The 13,207-nt window shown below is 33.0% G+C and overlaps 1 pseudogene; it reads left to right on the top strand.

Moving 5' to 3' along the window:
- LOC135216233 (NFX1-type zinc finger-containing protein 1-like) overlaps positions 1 to 4,303 on the top strand; it is a 228,053-nt pseudogene extending 223,750 nt beyond the window's left edge.
- Positions 4,304 to 13,207: the final 8,904 nt, after the last annotated feature.

Below are 13,207 nucleotides of genomic sequence, written 5' to 3' on the forward strand. Positions count from 1 at the left end.
TATGAACAAATGACAAATTTTAATCAATTTGTGGTTTTCAAAGCTAACAAACCTGAGGTCTTAATGTTAACTCCCCACCTCTAGCTGCCCCTCTCATCCTGGGTAGGAAGAAGGCTAATGTGTCATTGGGTTCCAAGCACGGTCGTTGACCACCTTCCACCTCGTATATGTATGAGTTGCCAGATGCCTCAGAGTCCTTGCTTTACAATCTTTGATTTTTTTTTAACCAGTTTCCATGTGGTGCCAGAAGATTATCCTATTGTTAAGACCTCAGGTTTGTTAGCTATGAGTAATACAAATTGAAAAAAAAAAATTAGCAGTTTTCCTGGTTCTTAAGGCTAATCTTTAATTGTGGGTACACTCAATGTCAGTGTTTTGTTTTAAACTTCACATTAGTGAAAGAAATTCATTTTACATAATGCTATTAAAGTAGCAATTATCAGTCAGGAACCTTGCCAATTTTTCCTTTAGCTGTTAATCTGAAATATTTTTCCTCTTTCTTTTTCAAGACATGGAACTTGCTTCATCATTCACACAGGAAGTCCAACAGTTGATGAATAATCTTGGTTTAAACCCTTTTCCATCAAGGAAAAATAAGAATAAGCAGAAATTTTTGAGTGTGAATGAGCTTAAGCTTTACTTATTTCAAGCTCACACTCTCCAAAAAGCTACTGAAATATTAAGAAATGCAGCTAAGAAAGATAAGCCCCTTCCATTTAGAGGTTTGTATATGTCAAGGAGTTCCAGCATTGTGTCTGAACCTGAGAAAAGATTGCAGTTACGCATTAAGGAATTAGTAATGAAAGTAATGGAGAAGTCTGTTATAATTGCACCCCAAATGGAAGAAGAAGTTTCTTGTGAATTGCAACGTTTGATGGTTCTTCCAGCTTACTGGAAATTTTTAGAAAAGAGTAATCATGATCAACCAAATCTGCAAGAAATAAAAGCAAAGCTAGAGAAATTAATGGACCCCACATCGAAGTTTACAGATGACATTGATAAAAAAGTGCGAGAATTATTGAAAGAAAGTGAGAAATATGTAGGTGGTTTGGGTATCACAGAGTCAGAGAAGTTGATGATAATCAAAGCAATGGGTCTTAAACAAGGTCATTGGTATAAGTGCCCAAATGGTCATGTGTATTGTATAACAGAATGTGGTGGAGCCATGGTAGAGAGCAGATGTCCTGACTGTCATGAACGCATAGGTGGACAACAACACAGGCTGAGGTCTGATAATGCTGTGGCTACTGAAATGGATGGTGCTCAACATGGTGCATGGTCAAACTACAATAATTTAAGAGTTTAAGTGTTTTTAAGCATGCAGCCGCTTTTTTTTTTATATCAGATGTAACATTTCAGATGGAAGGTCTAATCATAAGGGCAGAAATTGTTAGGAGGAAGAATCATCTCAGTTTTCAAGTATGTAGCAATTTTTTTTTTTATTTAGATGTAACATTTCAGATGGAAGGTCTAATCATAAGGGCAGAAATTATTTGAAAGAATCATCTCGGTTTTTAACAACAAACTCAAATGCAGCGGAGAGTCCATGCTCTTTATATATGCTGGACTTTCAGATTGTATGGATTTTAGGATCCCTTCAATATTTTAAGTGACAAGGGTTTGTTCTTTTCTTCATGGGAATGCCATTGTTAGACATAACGGTAATGAGTATGATATGAACAAGCTCTGGCATGACTTCTTTTTTTGAAAACACTCATCATAAATGGAAGTTAATTAAAATAGTAGTTTATTTTTGCTGACAAACTTTTTATTATTTTTGCTGACTTAAACTTTTTATTTGTATAAGCTTTTTTTATGATGTAAAGAATCAGCTATAGGGGGGGAATAAGTAGAATGATTGTATGAATGGAAATATTTTATCAAATAAATTGGTACCCCAACTTATCAAAGTTAATTCTGAATGATGTGTCACCTAGTCTGGCAGAAAAGAAAAGCAATGATTTTGTATTATTAGTTTTGCAAGTAAGGTATATGTGGTTAATTTTTTCCTTGTGTTAAAAGTCAAGACTGCAATGTGCAATCGACAAGAAAAGTGAAGATACAGTTCTTTAAATCTTCGGACACACATTGTTCAGTAATGCCCACACTTAGCAGCAACTCTAAAGAAGGGGGCGGAGCTTTGAGATCACAGCTTTTGTTGCTTTCTCGATTTCCATGAACTTTACACCATAAAGATTCTGTAGAAGTCCTGTAATCATTTATACTTGAATGTAGTAACAGGCTCTATATTATTCGTTAATGTTGGTTTGGTAACGTCAGTTCATAGTAGAATATCGATCATCCTTTTTTAAAACCTACTCTGAAACCTTACTTATAAGTAATGTTTGACACTAAACTGGTGTAAAATTCATGCGTAATTGGAGACGGATCTTAAAAAATGAGTGATATTGTTTTAAGATTTGGGCAGTTCTTGTGGAAAGCATGAGGAACAATACAGTAAATAATGAAATATTATGAAGAGAGAGAGAGCGAGCAACCATAGGCCTATATATAAAGATACTTAATTCATTCTATTTACCTTAAGAGCTTGAGTGATAATATTTTTTCAAATGGGTTTTAAAAGTTGGGAGGGGGAGAGAGCAAAATCTGCTTACGTGAAAGCATATGCCTATTTATAACTACTTGATTTCATTATATTTTCTTTGGGAGATTGAGTGGTGATATATATTTTTAATATATGTTTTAGAATGAGAGAGAGAGAGAGAGAGAGAGAGAGAGAGAGAGAGAGAGAGAGAGAGAGAGAGAGAGAGAGAGAGAGAGAATTATAGTATTGGTGACGGACTTGTGATGTGGAAACCGGCGTCATTTCATAATTCGGTGGTGTACCTTCTTGAGACTTTCTCCTTTGCATGAAGGATAATAAAAATGTATTTAATTTGTACATATGGAAATCACTGTTGCATACGTATTAGCATGTTTTAACAAGTTTACAACTGTAATAAGCAATATTTATGATAGTATATGACATTGAGATAGTTTTGGTATGTGACATTGGGAAATAGCTGTTTCTTGATTCAGTTATTTATGCCTGTACCTGCTGTTGTTCATACCAATCTTTTTTATGAAATATTATTTAGTCATTAATTTTAAGATATAGCAATTTGTTATTAAACAAGCCACAGGTTTGGTAAGCCTGGATGGATGTGTGTCTATTCGTAGTTAGCTTACTGGACTGTAGCTTTTAGGCCTATCACTTAGTCAAAAGGTAACTTGGATGTAATGTGCATTTCCAGTGGAATCTACTGAAACTGAAAAAGGCATAAGAAGCCTAACCTAGTAGTGCAGGTACCAAAATGAACCTTGCACAGTAAGCATAGCATTGTGTAATTTACTGAAAATGCCAAGGTCGCATACCGGAGATAGAGATCAGATGATAAAGTGAGGTTGTTTTGTTAATTATGGTTCATTTATGCTGTACATCTTTGAGTTTTTCAAATATTTTTCTCGGAAATAAAATATGCCAGTGCATTTATCTTCAGTTTCTGTTTCAAAACCTGAACAAATCTGAAAACCAAAACAGGTGTCCCTGAAGGTTTCAGATGAGGGAATGCAATTCTGTATGGTAAGAATATGTTAAAAAGCAAATTATAACTTGCTGTTTTATAAGTATGACGTTTTATGATTTAGTAGAAGCCAATCTTAAGAATTAAAAACTTTGTTCTCATGGCATTGTAATTTGTGTTTTAATTCATTATAACATTCGAGAATTATACAACAGGTCGATAATTATTTAACTTCAGGTGGATGATTATATATAATTTTTATATTTTTAAAGCTTCAGAGTTTTTCGAGATTCAAATATTGTGTTATAAAACTAATCATCCATCTAATGGTAAGTTGTATATTATAATTTGAGTGATTTTAAAGGGTTACAGTGTTTTAGGTTTAATTACAGTAGACTGTATTTTCTTTTCTTGTAACCAATTTTTTTATTTTTTGCTGAGACAGTGGTACACTTCAAATGTAAAGGAAATGATTGTGTATTTATTCTTTTAATTCATTATAACATTCAAGAATTATACAACAGGTCGATAATTATTTAACATCAGGTGGATGATTATATATAATTTTTATATTTTTAAAGCTTCAGAGTTTTTTAAGATTTAATTATTGTATTATAAAACTAATCATCCATCTAATGGTAAGTTGTATATTATAATTTGAGTGATTTTAAAGGGTTACAGTGTTTTAGGTTTAATTACAGTAGACTGTATTTTCTTTTCTTGTAACCAATTTTTTAATTTTGTGCTGAGGTAGTGTGACACTTTAAATTTAAAGGAAATGATTGTGTATTTATTCTTTTAACCTCACTTCTAAATACCACTGAGTTTTATAACCTTGATATATAAATCATTATCGTTAAAGGAATGAAAAATTTGTCAAGGTGAATTACATATTGTAGAAGGGAATGGTCTTTGATTAAGTCAGTAGTCTGTGATGGAAAGAGGGATAGTAAGCATTTCTGGGCAGGAGCATCAAACCCAATGCTTTGAGCTTGAAGTTTCCATTTGACTAACATTGGTGGTCCACCATGATTTAAGTATTAGGAAAAATGCTCAAAATAGATAAATATTAAAAAGAACATATGCACAGTTAATGAATAAGTACACTGGTAATCATATGTATTTTTCCAATTGTTAAATTGCAAATCTTACACGAAGGAAACTTAACTGAAAATGATCACACTGTTAATAGAAATTGATACTACACTAAACCCAACCTACAACAAACTGCAAAATTTAGACAAGGAATTATAAAAGGATAATGATATCATATGGTAAAATGTCGCACATGTTGCAAGCAGTTCTTCTATACCTAAAGTATGGAAAATTATCAGGAAAATAACGGACATTTGACAAATTATGAAGACTTGCTATATTGAAAAATGGCAAGATTTGTGACCTTCAAAAAGTAAGCAACATTTTTGGAGAAAATTCTGGAAAAATAAGATGCAACAAGAACCGAGATAGAAATTTTTGGAAAATAAAAACTGTCAGATCCACAAAACTGAAACAACAGAAGAAATTTATTATCTTAGAAAATTTAAGTAGCATTTGTTTTTAAATGGTCAAATATCTAGGTCTTTTAGCTAAATTATATGTTTTTCAATTTTATTTCCCTTGTGACTTGGAAATTTGTTCTTAGAAAAATGTTATAATGTCATAAATATTTCCATCTCTGAATGAGAAAGGACTCCAGATATTGTCAGCATTTAAAAACCAATTTGCACATCCATAAAAATAAGACATTGACACCTACCATTTTGATTGACAACAAAAGAGCTACTGTAGATTTACTGTCCCAACTGATAAAACCACTAATATAGTGGATTTGAATGCAGTAAAAGAGGAGCAGCCCTTTTCTTTAATGTACAAGAAATCTATTACAAAATAATGTGTGTGTATGTACAGTTGTTCACTGAAGACTTCTGGCAGATGTCTTTCAATTATGAAATCCCCCTCATTATGGGACTACCTTGACGTGGTGAGGGTGCTCTTGAACCTCAGGAATTTCTTCCCAGTTCTTCCCAGGTTCGAACCCAAGAGTTCCCATATAACATTTTATATTTTTGGAATTAAACCTGTGGATGTTTCCACTTTTGTCAAAATTTTCAATATCTAATAAATAAGAAAACATATAACTGGATGGGAGTTAAATCCGAAGCCAAGTAGTAGTGGGAAATGTGCTAGATCCATCGTCTACCCGACAATGTTCGGACCTGGCTTTCCAGGCGGAACCATTCTGTGGAGCTGGACCACGGATTCCGGGCGTGGGGGCCTTGGTTTTAGGGATGGAACTCTCGGTATTCTGTCAGGTTTCTGGTTTACCCATGACGTGGTTAGGATGGAGATATGTAATTTTAGTTCTTTCTTCGACTAATTTTTTATGATAAATACGTATAAAGTTATTAGTAGCCCCTGGGCCCCTTGATGGACAAAATTCGTCACAGTTGATGACCACTGGAAGTTTATCCCAGAATCTTCTTCAGTCAGTTCAAAATAATAATGTAGCAAAGGAACATCCAGTTCCAAATAAATTATAGGATCCTAAACTCCCAGCAGGGTCCATAGAAATTATACAAGAAAATAAAAATCAATCAGAAGGTACAAACATAAAAACAAGGGAACCATACGTACCAGAGAAAGGAAACAAATCTGATACACACATAACCCACATGAGGCAAAGTCCAAAGAGAAATAGGAATTATCGTCTTAATCTAGCACTGGTGCATTTTGATAATCTTTTTGGACCAAATAACTGGTCAAGATTTTTAATACTTAAAACTGATAATAAAATATCAACAGCAATACTAGAAAATAAATTGAATATATGTCCAACACAAGAAATGGAATGCTGATATATTAAAGAAAAGGAATGGTTACTTCAGGTAACCACGAAATAAGTCCATTACCTTTTTAAATATAAAGAAAATATATGGCACAAAAATAACAATAGTAAGTCATGAAACATTAAATTATATACGTACAGGGCACAGTTGTATTACCCAACACTGGAGAAGAAGGACTACCCTCAAAACAATTCTTGACTCCCTTAAGTTAAGATACAATAATGTACATGATTTAGAAATCTATTCAATTCCAAGAAGGAAAAGATAAAAATAAACAAATTAATATTGCAAAAATAAAATTTACAGGCAAAGGTCTCCCACTCAAAATCAAAATTCTAGGACAAAATAGAGAAGTGCGTCCATTTATACCCTGACCCCTTCAGTGCACTCAAAGTTTAAAGTATGGTCACATATACAAAAAATGCCATAATAAAGCAGTGTGTGCATCAGACACATTCTACAAATTGGAAATTTAAATCTCTAAAATTTATAAACTGGACAATTCCATCACGCAAAATCTAAGGAATGCTCCTTTTATCAATACAACACAGAACTCCAGTTGTTGATGGATAGAACAGGAATGTCAAAGAGGCTATACTCGAGCTAAAAGTAAGAGGAGTCCGTATTCCATCTAAAAGCCACACTTTCGCAAATGTAACAAAAAATATAAATATCGATCACATTAATAACACAACAAAATAATATAAAGGTACAAACTAATTCTCATATCAATAATGCTGAACCCCAAAACAAGCATGATATATCCACCAGTACCACTAATAACATAGAAGAATCTGATATCCATGGAAAAGAACATCCAGTGGAAGAGGAGTCATATGATGATAATAGTTGAACTGACAAAAGGAAAAGATTACTAGAATGAACCCCACCTAAGGGGAAAAAAAAGTGAATATTGAAAATAACAATCAATCGAACTACACCAGGAGAACATTTTAAAAAAGGTATTGTACTAACCTCATCACAAGTGGAAATACATAATTACCCTCAATCCCAATCAAACAGCCAACATCTGGACAATAAAGAATCAATTAATCACTCTACAGTTCCCATCAAATAATGCTAATGGAAATCATACCATTAAACCAAACCAAAATGTAACTATCACTCCCCAACCATCCACAAGGCCCAAATATTCCATTAACAACAACAAAACAAATAACTCCTCAAACAAACAGTCAGCGTCTCAATGGCGTGATTGGTATGGTGTTTCCGTCCCACCTCGGTGGACGCGGGTTCGATTCTCGGCCATTCCATTGAGGAGAGAGATGTGTGTTTCTGGTGATATAAGTTCACTCTCGACGTGGTTCGGAAGTCACGTAAAGCCGTTGGTCCCGTTGCTGAATAACCATTGGTTCCATGCAACGTAAAAACACCATGCAAGCAAACCAAGTCCTTATCACTACAGAAAGGGACCAATAGACTTACAAAACCAGAAATTTCTAAAGCTAGATCAAATATTGTACTAACATGAGAACGAATTATGTTCTGAATCCTTAAAATACAAAAACGAAATTATAAAATAAAAAATAGACTTACTAATATTCAATTATGAAAAACAACTGCAGAATCTAATAACTAACATATAAATACAGCTATTAAAAAACCGCATAAATTCAAATCCATATGAACTACGAGGCAAAGTAAAATCAGCAATCAATTTACAGAATTTAACACCAATTCCCCCCAATAATGGAATATAAAATTATTCAATGGAATGAATATAAATGGCCTCTTAACCCAACTACGTCTGGGCGAATTACAAAAGCATACGAGACCACAACCCAGTGTGCACATGTCTACAACGTATAGGAAGTAACCCCACAAAAATCCAACACTATAAAATTGCCTGTTAGTCACCAACTGACGGTGGAAAATTAGGCACAGCTATATACTTTCATAAGAGCATAACATGAACTTTTCAACATACCATCTATGCCGTACCAAATAACATATATTAAATTGTATATGCCTGACAGAAGTAAAATCAATATTTGTAATTTATATGACCAACCAAATTTCAATGCAAATTTTAGTGATTTTTCTGAACCTATTAGCTAAAGTATACAGGAACCCCTACTTAAAGTGGATTTTAATGCACATAATCCATTATGGGATACTAATAGTCCCACTGACATATCCGGAAGCTACATAGAAAAAACTATAATGAGACACAACCTGTGTTGTCTCAATGAAAGTGAAGTTCCAACATATTTTTCAAATACACACCTAACCTTTTCCTCAATTGACATTTCATTATGTTCAAATGATGTAGCCGAGAAATTTGAATGGAATATCCTAGACGATTCATACACAAGTGACCATTTCCCAATCATTCTGAACTACTTAAATACGTAATAGTAAACTATTGCCACCTACAAGATATAATATCCAAAAAGCTAATTGGGATAAATATTTCCTATACGCTCGAAACATACCACCATTCCCACACAACGAAGATCACAGTACTACATGAGTCCTTCTCAAACTTCATAATAAATGCTGCAGATGAAAGCATTCCAAAAACCAAATCACATTCCTCAAAATCCCCTGTCCCAAGGTGGAATCCAACCTTAACAACCTTAAGTAAAATAAAACACATATTGGGTCGCAATCGTAACAGACTCAAAACTCGTCTTAAATCACTCAACAAAATGCCCTGTAATATAAACATTAAACAAAATAGTTATAACAAACATAACAATTGACCACATTAAATCATTATATAACAAATATACAGCCAAATTTAGAAAAACAGTAGTAGCTGAGAAAATCGCATCATGGAAAGAATATGTCTCAAACACATCCACAAGGGATATCTGGCAAAAGATAAGGAAAATCAATGGAAAACATATAAGACCTTCAAGAAGTGCAATACATTTAAATGGAAAAATATACCATGATACGTACTTATGAAATATCAAATATAATTGGAAAGCATTTTGAAAACAGTGTTTACTCTAGCCTAGATATACATTTTCAAAATATCAGAAAGCAAAAAGAAAATATAATACTCAATTTTGAAACTTGAAGACCTGGAATATGATTATATTTTCAACATGGATGAACTAGATAATGCCATCAAGTCACGTCATTCTGCTGCACCAGGATATGATAAAATATCATTTGAAATGATAGAAAAATTAGCTCCTATAGCTAAATCATATTAAAATTTTATTATAGTATCTGGGTAAAACGTGTCTTTCCTGATAAATGAAGACATGCCATAATAATTTCAATAAATAAACCAGGAAAGGATGCAAGTAATCCATCCAATTATAGACCGATATCCCTAACTAGCTGCCCATGCAGAATCTTAGCAAAAATGGTTAATGCACGATTAACATGTAATAACCAAAGAATCCATTGTAACACCAACACAATCAGGTTCAATAGCTGGCAGATCAACCCTAGATCCCTTAACACATTTAAAGGATCATATCAAAAAAAGGCTTTGAGCAAAAAAAATTAACATAGATATATTTTTTTATATATAGAAAAAGCATTTGACACAACACGGAAACATAACATAACATGCAAAAACTCCATTCCAAGGGACTAAAAGGCCACTTACCAATATTTATTAAGAACTTAACAAACAGAACTTTTCAAGTAAGAGTAGAAAAATTTTACTCGGTAACCTATAAACTAGAAGAAGGAATCCCTCAAGGTAGTGTCTTGAGCTGTACATTGTTTGCTTTAGCAATCAATGACATTACTATAAATTTACATGTTCAGAGAGTTCTCAATACTACTGCCATTTCAAATATATGTAGTTGGACAAATTCAGTTGGATTTAAATTTTCAACTGATAAAACAAAAGCAATCATCATCTATAAAGACAAAAGATGGCTGAAGAACCAAACAATCAAACTTCACCTTCATAGCACTGAAATACAATTTTGTACAAAAATCAAATATCTATAGGAGTGGCGTGATTGGTATGGTCTTGGCCTGCCACCTTGGTAGCCGCCAGTTCGATTCTCGGGCATTCCATTGAGGGGGGTGAGATGTGTATTTCTGGTGACAGAAGTTCACTCTCGACGTGGTTCGGAAGTCATGTAAAGCTGTTGGTCCCGTTGCTGAATAACCACTGGTTGCGTGCAATGTAAAAACACCACACAAACAAATACAGTCTCTTCTACCCTAAACCAGAAAAAATAAGATTCAAAGAGTTTGCAATATTATAAAAATTATATTAAAGATAATATATATATGTATATATAATATATATCATATATATATACATATATAATTCTATATATATATATATATTATAATATAATATATATAGATATATATATAGATATTAGTATATCTCCGGATATATATATATATATTATTAATATTAATACTATATATATACTATATATATAATAAATATATTAGTTATCTATATCTATATATCTATATCTATATTATATATATATATATATATCTATAGATATATAGATATATATATATATATATATATACTATATATATATATATATATATATTATAGAAATGGCTCAAGTGTAGAAATTGTATTTCTGCTCATGCAAGCTTTATTACATGTAAATGTTGTAATATGATAGTTAGAATAATAAACCTGATAGTAAGAAATTACGTATAACTGACCTCTGTTGGAATATGGGTCATACGTATTAAAAAGGACTACATTGGTAAATTTGACGCGTCTGGGATTTGATCACGCTTTGACTTAAGATTTCTTGATGAATATTTGGAACCATTAAAGAAACTTATATTTTCAAAACTCAACATCAAAAGGCATTCTTGCTGAAAGCAAAGATTTTGTATTTAATAGTATCATGATGTTCTTAAGTAAAACCGGTTTCCTAAGTAAAGTGTTAATTTTTTTTCAGGATTAATTCCTGGAAACCAGCTCGAGAAGAGCCGTTGTGAAGCTCAGAGGTCTGGATAAACTAATCATTTATAATAATAATAATAATAATAATAATAATAATAATAATCAAGGAAGAAATGGACCTTGGAAATGACTTGCACCCATGTGCTGTTATCATTTACAAGTCCGTCTACCCCAGTTAGGATAATAAATCCTTGTTAAAAGAGTGTTATCGATATTTAAAAAAAAAAATTTTATCCAGTGACTTCAGGCCAGAATTCTATGGTGAAGTATGTTAACTCATTTGCCTTGTAAAACTATTCACAGTATTAAAGCTTGTGTATGAGCTGCATAAGAGTTTAAAGTGTTAAAAAAGCGGTATGGTTAACTACTGCATATATTATTAATAATAATAACTACCTCAAACATTTCTGTCATTAAAGTAGTTACCTTGGAATTGTAAGTAGGATTGTAAAAAAAAGAAAATTGTTTAATGCAAATAAAATTGTATTTTGTGAAGCATCATATTAAGCAAATTATGTTGGGAAAAATTTATGTAACCAGTGTAATTTTTTTCTTAATTCCACAAACTTACTTGAACCAGTCAGCACAGAGTTCTTAACTGATTTCTTCTTTCTGTATTTCATTTTTTCTTTTTGTTATGTCTTTCAGACGAGCGCCATATTCCTTGGAAGCTTGAATTTCAAGGCGATGACTCATGTGCTTTGGGTTTATCTTTTAAATAGTAATAGTAATATATGAGAAGTACATAACAGATCACATTTGAACTCTATTTTAATTAATTCCAATTGATTTGGTATACGTATATAATGTACGCAACTGGATTTATGTGCTATCTGTATCTAAAGTTAAGCCTGTTCATCACCAATGGCAGTGCAATGAAACGTAGAATTCCACTTTGTGCCATTTATACTAATTGCTCCAAATTGCCATCTGAAGTAGAGTTTGCTTCAGTATCATTTGATGAAACAAGGGGGTTCTCCTCCATAGTCTTTTACTGTAGTACCTCCATTCATATCCTCTTTTGTTGTACTTTCCACATTCTTCTAAGAATTGCTTCACAGTGAAACTACTAGGTATTCCTCCTGATAATACACCTTTCAAACCTCCTTTACTCTCGATTTTCCTTTCAGTAATATGGTCAGAAGTCAAGATTATTTAAAACATTCTACCACAAACAATTTGTAGTTTCAAGTGAATAGAATATTCATAATCCTAATTGACTGCACTTTTTTAATATGTATAGAAAATTTTAATCTAAAACATACAAAATAGAAAATGGAGTTCCTCAAGATAATGTAGTTTCAAATGAACATAATCCTAATTAACTGCATTTTTCAAATATGCATATACAGAACATTTTAATCCAAGTATACAAAATAGAAAATGGAGTTCCTAAATGCATCAAATCCCTTATAAGTTTTTTTTTCGGGGGAGGGGGAGAGGATCTGCCATCAGTGCTCCTTTCATGTTGCACTCTAGGTATTATTAAAGGATATTTGCAGCATCTATTTGGTCTCAAGCTGCACTCACTTTTTAGCCTATTACTCTGTCTAAAAATAGCGCCTCAGTGTCGTCGTCAGGTATCGACAAGAGGCAGGTGTGCGAGTACTAACTTTATTACAGGTCAAGAGGGGTTGTTGTTGTTTGAGATTAAGCTGGCCTTGTGCCAGCACGGGCTCTTGCTCGTAGAGCAGCCTGTTGTTGTTTAAGATTAAGCTGGCCTTGTGCCAGCACGGGCTCTTGCTCGTAGAGCAGCCCGTATCGAGCAGCCTGTATATGAGGGGTTTATATCCACACCGTGCGGACCGCAACGTAGTCCAACCTGAGAGAGAAAAAAAAAACGGGGATCAGCAGCAGCCGGTCTGTGTTTTCTCAAACACAATTATATGAATACAATTAAGGGTGAGTACAACAAATAGACATGTTATATACATCGGCAGAAAGGCCGG

Source organism: Macrobrachium nipponense, chromosome 11, assembly GCF_015104395.2.
Source record: "Macrobrachium nipponense isolate FS-2020 chromosome 11, ASM1510439v2, whole genome shotgun sequence".
NCBI lineage: Eukaryota > Metazoa > Arthropoda > Malacostraca > Decapoda > Palaemonidae > Macrobrachium > Macrobrachium nipponense.